This window comes from Choristoneura fumiferana, chromosome 16 (assembly GCF_025370935.1).
Source record: "Choristoneura fumiferana chromosome 16, NRCan_CFum_1, whole genome shotgun sequence".
NCBI lineage: Eukaryota > Metazoa > Arthropoda > Insecta > Lepidoptera > Tortricidae > Choristoneura > Choristoneura fumiferana.
In genome coordinates, this window is record NC_133487.1 from 19,504,622 (window position 1) to 19,516,532 (window position 11,911).

Genomic DNA, 11,911 nt, shown 5'->3' on the forward strand with positions numbered 1-11,911 from the left:
GACAGGATGTGAGACGGACGGACAGATAAAACGGATGGATAAAAAATTAATTCCTACCCAATTTTTATTTATTCGACGTATTATTATACAAACAACACATTTCTATATGATCGACTACACATTTTATAGGTATGAGCATATTTGAAAACAACTTTTAACTAAAAGTTAGTAAGTACTTGATAGTAGTGATATTCGATTATCATTGTTTTTTTGGGTGATTCAATGATTATATGATATGTGTCTCTGTTTAGATAAACACTAGGCACTTTAATCAGAATGGATTGTGTACAAGTTTTCAGGAGGCGCCGGCAGGTAATTGTTGTTTTCAGCGCGGGTAATGTGACCGTGATGCTGTCACAAAGTTTATGTTAAACTATGGATCAAGTGTGTTAAATAAGTTAGACGTTAGACTTACCGAGACGAAGAGGATCGACCCTAGGAGGAACACTACCCGCATGTTGTAGCCGTTCTGGTGTGAGCCAGACTTGTACCTCGAGCGCTCTTTATACCCCCCTAATATATGCACACAAATATTATCGCGCATAACAGCACAATTGATTCATGTTTTATTACTTTTTAAAAACAACAGTTGAACAAACTGACGGCGTTAAATGACTGAAAGATGAACGCTAATTGCTTAATAATGACGCATTTTATTTCTATATCTTGTTCAGGTATGTCGCGTTGTTTGGATTGTTTTAAACCGTATCTTCATGCTCTCTTACATTACGTGAGTCACGAGTGTGCAGATGTAATAGTAATGTGCGTACATAAAAATACCTACCTAACTAGAGCTAGAGACTCGAACGCGGCATTTATTTACTTTTTCACGTACCTAAGATTCAATTATTATAAATTTCACTTTACCGGTGAAATCTTATTCATAAACTTAGTTTTTCAAACTGCGCCGTCAACCTCTCCCCTTTTCATTCTAACAATATCCATTACTTTTCTCGATTTAGGGCCTACGCACACGGCATACGTATTAGGTACTTATTACGCGCAGTTTATTATACGCAGTTAACGCGCGTTAACGTTAAATTTTGAACTAGTTTTTTAAGAATGCGGCATCGCAAAGGCCAAGTGTTATACATATAACTTTACTCTGTAACGTATCAATACAAGAGGCTATAAATAAAACGTTAATTACCGTAGCAGGCACATCATCTCTCCTTGGAACGCCACAATGGACGACAGCTCGCCACTTTCTTCCACCGGTTGCCCGCAAGTCCCGCAATGTCGTCAATCCACCTAGTGGGAGGATTGCCAACACTTTGACTTCCGGTTCGTGGTCGCCGGACGCCGACCTTTCTCCCCCAGTTGTTATCTGTTCTTCGAGTTTTGTAGCGTTGAATATTTGTCAGCTTAAGGGTAGACTTAAAGGTAAGTAGGCCTGGCCTATTAGGTACGTTGAAATATATTTGAATTTTATTAAAAGACCTCCGAGCGCCCCGGAGGTGTACTAAGCGCCTAGCGAAGTTTGTCCGCAACTGCTCGTTTGCCATCCAGTAGAATAAAAAAAAAAAACGCTCGCTGCTTTCATGGATTTTTTTTGGTCACTGACAGGTGGAGTTAGACACACTGTGTTGTCTAGATCGCTGGACGGGTTAATTATTTATGATCGAAGGATCGTTTAATTGGTATCATTTTGTTTGACCGTGGTGACCTAGTGGTTTGACCTATCGCCTCTCAAGCAGAGGGTCGTGGGTTCAAACCCGGCTCGCACCTCTGAGTTTTTCGAAATTCATGTGCGGAATTACATTTGAAATTTACCACGAGCTTTGCGGTGAAGGAAAAACATCGTGAGGAAACCTGCACTATCCTGCGAAGCAATTCAATGGTGCGTGTGAAGTTCCCAATCCGCACTGGGCCCGCGTGGGAACTATGGCCCAAGCCCTCTTGTTCTGAGAGGAGGCCTGTGGCCAGCAGTGGGACGCATATAGGCTGGGATGGATGGAGGTACGTTATAGGTTAGATTTATTTCCAGTCCAGATCCAGTGTAATTTAAATTATACGAAACAATCATTCGACGAAACAATACAAATTTCAAGAAAATATTCGACCAACCGATAAATTTTCCCAAACCACTTATTGATAAATTGATGCGTAGATCAAGCTTACAGATCAAGGTAATGAAAATGAAACCAAGACGCAGTTTCCATGAGTCAGTGAAGAGCAAGTGACCTAATAAGAGAGTGGTCTCAAGGAGTCCTCATTTGCTTGATAGCATGCCCTACATGCATTACGATTAACTCGGTAATCTTATCCGATTGTGTATGAAAAACAGTAGGCTATTTGATGAATGATTGGCAATCATTGATTGCGTAGCTTTTACCTCGCACAGACTGTGCGTAGTTTCCATGCGTAGTATAGGTCGTACCTAATCACATAATTTTCGAAAGTCTTAAAATGTTTGTCATAATTTTTGTTAATCATAATCTTATTCCCGCCGTAAATATTTCAGGAGCTACCACACGTGCAAGACAACTACATCTGAACGACATTTAACACGCACATAAATCAAAAGCGCTTTCTCAGTCAAAACTGTAATAAAAACTAAACTTCATTCAGATTCTGGAAGGACTAAATTAAAATGCTTTATTGTTTTGGATTGATGAATTTGGATCTAGGTCGAGCAAAGTATGTTTCAAACGGAAAAATGATTACAAACCTACCACAAACGCAACACGAAATTCTGTCACGTTTCGAATTTTTCACAAGTTCATTTTCAAAGCAGAAACGGGCACGTGTCGTACAGACGTACTACAATGTGTGGTAGCAGAGGGACGTGCCATGGTAAAAGGATGTTCAAAGTTTTTGTTAAAATTTTCATACACAAGATTTTTTTCTCATAATGTTATTCAATCTGTAAAGCTTAGTACTTATATATAACAGGGAAATATTGAAACAAGGTTTATGTAACAATTAATATTTTATAATATCCTTAACCGTCTTATGTACATTAACATCAAATGCGAGAACAACATCTACATACTTCGTACAGTTATAATATATAGCGGTACGCAACAGGTACATAAATGTCTGTTTGGTACAAATAGTAAGATATATAGGTTACATTATATGTAGGTTTATAAAACACCTGTATCGATATACTATGTCGGAGCATTCAGTTCATTTGAGTAGTGGGTATAATAAATAACCTCTTTTCTGAAGTCTTAAAAAAACTTTACAGGAATCACAATAGCTGATGAGATGCGCAACATTTGACATCCCTTTTCCGTAGAATCAATAGGTGTGAGTGAAATGGATGGATGCTGCGAATGGATGGGTGACGCTTCGCCCTACACATTGATAAACAAGCTGACAGTAGTTTGGTTCAGAATCGAGAGAATCGATTAAGTACACTAAATCTTAAATCCTTGATGTTCATCCTCCCTTTAAAGGGCGCGTCTGTGGAACCACTGACTAAGAAATACATTCTTGTTCACACCAAACTTGTTTTTGGCGTAAAGGAATACGTAAAAAGTAAGTACTTTATTTGGCAAGTTAAAAAAAAACATTAAAATCACAAGTCAAATTTGCTAGCGAGCATTTTCTGCCCAAACCAACTGAATGCAACCGCGTTAGCAAAAAACTAAGATCCCACGGTCCGAGAAGCGCGTTTAAGGGCCTTTGCATTTCGCGATTCGCCATTTTATCAGTACAAACGCGAGCCTGGGCCGCATGGGAGTCTTTCCCTTGGGTTAGGTAGTGTTAAATAGCTTCACTAGACTTTTTTACGAATATTTAACAATCTTTGCGCAAAAAAAAAATATTAGTCAAGAACATAAATATTGTCTGTACTTCCCAAGTTAACTTTCCCGAAAATATATGAAATAATGTGGTTAAATAGACTTCAACTTTGACATCAACCTGTACGTGAATTGACAAGATTTCATTTTTTTACACCTGTAAATTACTACAGGAATCGAAAGAGTTTTGCCTCCTGAACATGGGAAAATATTAATTATAATTTATTTCTCCATATTTAAAAAAATACAAAACAATTGAAAAAATTATTCTGAATTTGCTAACACTGCCACAGAGTAGATATGTTTCCTTTGCCTTTTTCACCAGAAAAGGAGCTGTCATCATTTTGACAAGTGTCTTTTAGTAATAAATAGCACATCTTTAAAAAAATTAATACATTTAAAAAATATCAGCGTCTTTCTCTTTCCCAACAGAATACAGAGAACGAATCAAATTATAGTCTTAGAAATATGAAATCTTGTCAATTGGTTACCTAAAGGATACATTGTCATTTTCTGAAATAAGAGTGAGATAATGCGCACCGGACCGCGGGTGGGTATATCGTGACACTATATTAGTCTAAATCGTGATTTCGACTAGAGCGCGGTAATTATGTGACACTTCTTAATGCTATACTGACATCATTTATACAAAGAATTAAAGAGTCAATTTAAAAGAAAAATGTATACATTTAAAATGTAAATAGGACCTGTTTCACTCTTGTACAAACCTTTGGACTGTATACAATTTATATCGTCACTACTCAAAAATCTCGTATCTAAAATCAATATGTCAACAAAATTGAACCTTGACGTAATGTTCATAAAGTTCACTCAGAAAAATTATCTATTTTGAGGTACGAGTTTTTTTTAAAGTAGTGACGATATATGTTAGTTAATATCTCAAAGAGGTGAAACAGATCATAAATGTAATAATTTAAAATTCAAATGGAAGTTGACATTTACATGAGACTTCAAATTCAATATATTTTTATTCAGGGTGATATAAAGATTTTAATCGTACTTTATTGCACTGATGATATACAGCCTGTATTTTTTATATAAACAAAAACAGTAACTAGGTGTTAGTTTTAGTCATGCAAAACGATGTTACAATTAGTTTATCACTAACTAAACAGATCTGAATTAATTTTTGATTTTTTTCGAGCACCAATGTAGGAACTTCTGCTTCTCTTTTAAAATATGGCTTTTCTGTCCTAATTAATAGGACAATTTCGCCAGTGTCAAAGTAAACTCTCTTTGAGAGGGACGCTGTACGGTGATTGTAGTTTTTGCCACTTGCCACTTAATAGTAAAATTCCAGAAACCACGTGGAGACAACTTGCGCATTAAAAAATGTCAGACACGAGAGCTAAATAGAATTTTGTGATCACTTACTGTTAATCGCCGCATAAAACACTACCGAAATTATACTTCAAGAAACAAAAATAGCAAAATTAGATATTGTCTACATCCGCCATGTTCGAATGCTACATAATCGAATCAATGTAGGAACTTATTGTGTACAATAATTTGACAGGAGAGAAAACCGGACCTGTGACAGCTATCACGTCAGTAAGTGCGACGTTTGGAAGAAAAACAAAGCAATGATCATTTGGGTTACGTTGCTTGCTAATTTAATTAACAAGGAGCAAATCGTAATTCTTGAATTAAACCTATGAAAGTATGTTCAGTAGGGCCTTTACTAACTACCTATCCTTAAAGTTCGTGGTTATAACAAAAATACATGCTGTAGATACCAAATGTTTACATTTATGCAGAAATTTAGCAGAAAGATTAACCCCTGTTTCACCATTAATTGATTAAACTTATCCGTCAAATAAAATTAATGGGTGGTAACACAGCCCCTAAATCTATAGTTTTACTACATAGATGTACATTTGTTATACTTGAACTTTTGTTTTCTACAATAGCCGCCAGCGACGCAACATCCGTCCAATGAAGTACGAGAAAAATTAATAACGACTGAAGCTAGAATACAATAGAACAAATACAGGGTGACTTCTAATTCGTGATCATAAATTAGTATTTCATGATCAGTTAATGCCGGACAATATAATGCATTGACCCATCTGTTGGAAATAATCTGAAAAAAATTCGGTTTCCAAAGTCAATGTATGGAAACCGCAAATTTGATGCGACAAATTTCAATAAATTAGTCAATGCATTATATTGTTGAAAAAGCCGTGGTGGCCTAGCGGTTTGACCTATCGCCTCTCAAGCAGAGGGTCGTGGGTTCAAACCCGGCGCACCTCTGAGTTTTTCGAAATTCATGTGCGGAGTTACATTTGAAATTTACCACGAGTTTTGCGGTGAAGAAAACATCGTGAAAAACCTGCAAATGCGAGCAATTCATGGTGCGTGTGAAGTTCCCAATCCGCACTGGGCCCGCGTGGGAACTATGGCCCAAGCCCTCTTGTTCTGAGAGGAGGCCTCTGCCCAGCAGTGGGACGTATACAGGCTGGGATGGATTATATTGTTCGGCATTAACTGAGCATGAAACACTAATTTATGTTTCACAACTTAGAAGTCACCCTGTATACAAATACAATATGATATCGAATGGTAAACGTATTAACATGTATACAAATCGATGGAATTGGTCGATAATTTACAAGATATTATGTTATGATACACTATACGAACAACAGTGGGTATATATGCGTAGTTCCGAACAATTTCATAAAACACGTTTTTTTGTCTTTTTTAATTACATGGTAACTAGTGAACACTAAGAACGTATCTATACATTTATAGGCATTTAGGTATTTTATATTTTAGATATATTTACTCGTATGTATAATACATATGTTACAGATAAATTAATTTAAGAAGATGTGTAATACTTTGTATGGCATACCTATTTAATTTTTAGTCTACATTATGGTTGTCAGCTCAGGAGTTAATAGGAAATATATTTAATGGGTAACATTTAGGGGCTGTTTCACCATCCATTGATTAGCGTTAACCGACGGTGAAATGTGATGCCGTCTCCGTCTATTCTAACAAAACAAATAGAGACGGCATCACATCTAACCGCCAGTTAACACTAATCAATGGATGGTGAAACAGCCTCTTAGAGTCGAGCCAAATTATTATTTTTTATCATCAACCATATTTTTCATAAATTTTAACAATGCACACAAAGTATTAGTGGCCCACATCAGCTGTAATTAACAAATGTAATTATTTATAACAATTTGTTTTAAAGTTACCTAATAGAAGCCAATGTTCCAAGTGAACGGGAAATTGGCACGTTTGATCCGATTTGTATTGATACCAGCTGCCGCGTTGCTCCGAAGGTTCCGTCAACTGCTCTAACACATTCCCTATACTACGAACTGTAAAAGAACTTCGTATCGTACCGTCTCGTTGACGCTTATATTATTTGATACGGGAGTGAGAGGGACGGTACGATACAAACTTAGATTTTCGAATTTCGTACTAGCCCCCCAAGTTTGGCCGTCAGGGCGTGTAATTCCTAAGCTATCCAAAACATACGGACCAGTGGATTGGATAGCAGAGTATTAACGTCTTTCAGCTCACTCTGATGAAGACGATGCCTTACGATCCCAGCAAAAGTATGATATGGGGATGCCGACATGCTCTTTTTTTTATTCGACTGTATAGCAAACGAGCAAGTGGGTCTCCTGATGGTAAGAGATCACCACCGCCCATAAACATCTGCAACACCAGGGGTATTGCAGATGCGTTGTCAACCTAGAGGCCTAAGATGGGATACCTCAAATGCCAGTAATTTCACCGGCTGTCTTACTCTTACGCCGAAACATAACAGTGCAAGCACTAATTATTGAATCAAGCGTTACTGCGGAGGTCCATATCAATGAACTAAAAAGGTCGCGGGTGAGCAAGGAAATTCTTTTAATTCAGTGCAAGCACTGCTGCTTCACGGCAGGATTAGCGAGCAAGATGGTGGTAGCAATCTGGGCGCTAGCACAAGGTCCTACCACCTGCATGCTACCGGTAACACCATACATACTCATGGATTTTGGGACACGTTAGCTCATGCTGCCGCGGTCTCCATGGACAAATTCGCAGAGAGACCGAGGTCAGTCAGTGAGCATTGAAATTTATACCTTGCAAAAAGTATAACATATACATCGAAAATTTAATAAATTTCACCAGCCCGTCTGCTGGCTTGAGCTAGCGCTTTAAAGGACACAAATACGTGGACCCATCGTGGACATTCATTTATGAGGTTTTCTTTGGAACCATGTATTAAGCCAGAGGCCTTAATTGTCTAACGAATCGCAATCATTTCCACCACTTCTTTCTGTCAAACGGTGTAGGATAAAGGTAGAAAGAGATGGCAAATGCCGCGAGCGCCATAGAATTAAACGATACGGCCACCGCACTTAGTCACGACTCACGAAATAAGAACCCGAGACATATATTTTTAAGAAATTTATATTCATTATATTGAATCTTACGATCATTGACTGTGAATCCAAATTCGATTGACAGTTCGGAACAACGCGACTGGCCAATCGCACGATACAATGTCACTATCACTTACACGTACTGTCGCTGTTCAAATTACAACCTTGTTCAGGATACGCTAACACACATTATCGACTGGCTCCCGCCAGCAATATCCACGACACGTATTATTGCATTTGGAACCATAAAATAAAGTTAAAAAATGCTACCACATTACGATATAGTCATTATCTTGCACGACACTTAAATTCTTTAGTAACGTATTATATGGAACACTTTTATTTACATGATAATATTTTTATAAATATGATATAACAAGGGTCGCGGGTACACACAGATTTAAATTGGTATTTCACCCTTCGTTATGCCATAATTTTATTTGTCATAAGAAAGTTTGTCATAAAATATGTTTTCAGGCTTTTTTGCAGTGCAGTAGGTGAGGTTAGTTTAATAACAATTCTGAAAAAATACAATTTCAGAAATAAACTACTTTATGACAAATTAAAATTATAGCAAAAACAATACATTATTGCATATGAAATTCGAGTATATTATAGAGAACCGTATTTCACCATTGACAAACCAAGTGTTATTGCCTTAGAACCTTTAGAACCAATGTAACCCGACCCATTTTGCGTTTGGCTTCCAAGAGATGATAATATCCTTGTTACCCCTCATTAAGGATATACAATACAACTCGAGACTTACAAGTATGAAGATTTAACGATTCGAAAGTTACCGTGCGAAGGTATATCAACCAGGGATGTTACAGAAGCGGCTTAGCGGAATCTAATCAGAAACGGGGGTTTCATATTTGGTTTCATGGAACCGAAACCTGAGACAGCAGCATAAAAAAAAATCATGTGGGAAATGTTTTACGCATTACAAACATAAACTTATTCGCTATCGTCATATAAGTGGGATGGGCTTGCATATGGATTGCTAACCCCTAATAAACCACGAGAATGTGGACAGTCCTCCGGTCCTCTGTCGTTTGGGCAAAAAAAATTTTGCAAATGTTTAATTTCCCAAGTATGACATTTCTCCGAAACTATATTATTTTCGGAACTTTCATAAAACCAACCTAACCTCATCTACTGTGGTTATAATAAGAAAATATTCTGAGAAATATTTTTGGTTTCGGAGAAATTTGATACTTGGGAAATTAAACATTTGCCAAATGAAACGTTTGGGAAAAAATTGTGCGTCCATATTTATCAAACGAATGATTATTATTAAATTCAATTATATTGACGTTTCAGAATCTCAACCGCTCCGTAACATCCCTAATATCTACGGACCAACACCAATTATTGGATCACGGAGTACTGTACGATTACTTGGAGTTAACACTTGACAGATGGGCGTGCCTTCAGTCAATTTTCAACTTTGAGGTCATACAAATAAAATAGTTTTTACATAATCTGTAAACGTGGGTAGCGGTATACTAAAAATGGCTTTATTTGTATGATGTCAAAGTTGAAAATTGACTGAAGGCACGCCCATCTGTCAAGTGTTAACTCGAATTAATCAAACTGTACCTAGGTAATGTTTCGTTATAAAGCGAAGTTAAGATCTGCAAGAATGCAAGTTGCATTACATTGCTGCGCTCAATTGATAGCTTCAAATCTGTTCGCTTTACAGCCTAGCAATGTAATAAAACTTGCACGATTGACAGCTCTAAGCTAGGCTTAATAAAGGAGGTTTAATTATAAACTGAAAATGACATCCACACAAGGGGACCCAGTCTAGGAATAACTTCGAAGTCATCCCTTCAGGGTGATTATCGTAATCCAACCACAAATGTTAACCAAACTTAATAAACCTACGCGTTGGCATTGTAAGACTAGTTCCTTATAACCATTCCTAAACTAGCATACCTGCCGCTACACCATGCCACCATGGTAACAAAGTACCTTAGTAAATTAATAACAAAAACATTCCCATAGTTAAGGCAGCGTTTGTACCAGAGATGTGCGAGGTCGTGCTTTTCATAAACCAATAGAAACGCTTAATTTAGCCTCGCTCCGTTCAGATGTTTCCACTAGAGATGCTACCACTACCACCACCACCATCTTGCTCGCTAATCTTGCCATGAAGCAGCAGTGCTTGCACTGTTGTGTTTCGGCGTGGAGAGTAAGACAGCCGGTGAAGTTACTGGCACTTGAGGTTTCCCATCTTAGTCCTCTAGGTTGGCAACGCATCTGCTATCCCCCTGGTGTTGCAGGTGTCTATGGGCGGTGGTGATCTCTTACCATCAGGAGACCACTTGCTCGTTTGCCATCCAGTCGAATAAAAAAAAAAGATGTGCTAGGGGAGGCTAGGTAAATCATTTACCGTAAATGAAGCGTTCCTATTGGTTCATTAAAAGGACATTCTTCGGAACACAACCTCGCACATCTTTGGTGGGAACGCAACGAAGTTGAGGAAGCGATCAGCTATCGTCTATTTTGTTGCTCAAATAACGAAAAATAGATGAGGAATCCCGTAGTCAAAATACCACGCACAGGACTTATCACGCAATATTTACCTCGACGTTTCGGCAACATTACAGCGAAAAAAAAAAGAGAAGAAAAAAAGAAGAGAAGTGAAAAAGTGGTAAATATTACTCGTGTGTGTTAGCGTGATATGTGTTGTGCGTGGTATTTTTACTATGAGTGAAAATCACGAAAGTTTAAGAGAAATCCCGTGTCAGTAAAATCCTTTATCTCTCTCTTTATCTCCCCTAGTTTGTGGTACCGACCACAGCTATTAAAGACAAAATTCGCAGTTAGAACTGATGCTGAGAGAACAAACAGCGGTTATTTTAATCTAGAGTGCGAGTAATCGACCGCCTCGTACACTCGCTTATAACAAAGGGAACTACAGTACCCGGCCATAATGATTGCACATCGGTCTTTGGAAAGAGACTCGGCTAATTTCGGCTTCGTAGAGCGTTGTCACACACTACTTATGCGACGTTTGTCAGTCGTTGTACAGGTCGTATAACAGGTGCAATAGAGCACGGACGCATTTAGATGAAAATATATAATAGAGTTGTTGAAACCCCCATAAAAATCTTTAAATTGTACGATTGCATCTTTAGAAAAAAGGGAGAACTATCCTTTTTCTAGTAATACGGTATTTGACTATTTTGTATATGTTTTATAAATTAAAACTACACAATGCCTGTTATCGAATAGAAAAACAATTTTTAAGCTACCTTTACCAATAACAAAGTTATAAAGGTTTGAAATTCAATTAATTAGACAGAGAAAGACATACTGGCATGTGACGTTACACGCCAGTACCGCCATACTTGCTACATAGAGAAAAGCGTTTGAGAAAGAGACAGGTATATAGATTTTTCAAAAAATCACTATATATCCAATTTTCAACCGATTTAAATTTTCTCTTCACTAAACACTATCTGTATATCTATATTTTCATAATAATATTAAGATATGGCAAAATCAGGAGTTGTCAAATACCGTATTGCAACAGCAGAGCTCTCTATAGATATCCGAAGTTTACATGTTATTAATTTGACATAAACTAATTAAGTCGCGGTGGCCTAGTGGTTTGACCTATCGCCTCTCAAGCAGAGGGTCGTGGGTTCAACCCCGGCTCGCAACTCAGAGTTTTTCGAAATTCATGTGCGGAATTACATTTGAAATTTACCACGAGCTTTGCGGTGAAGG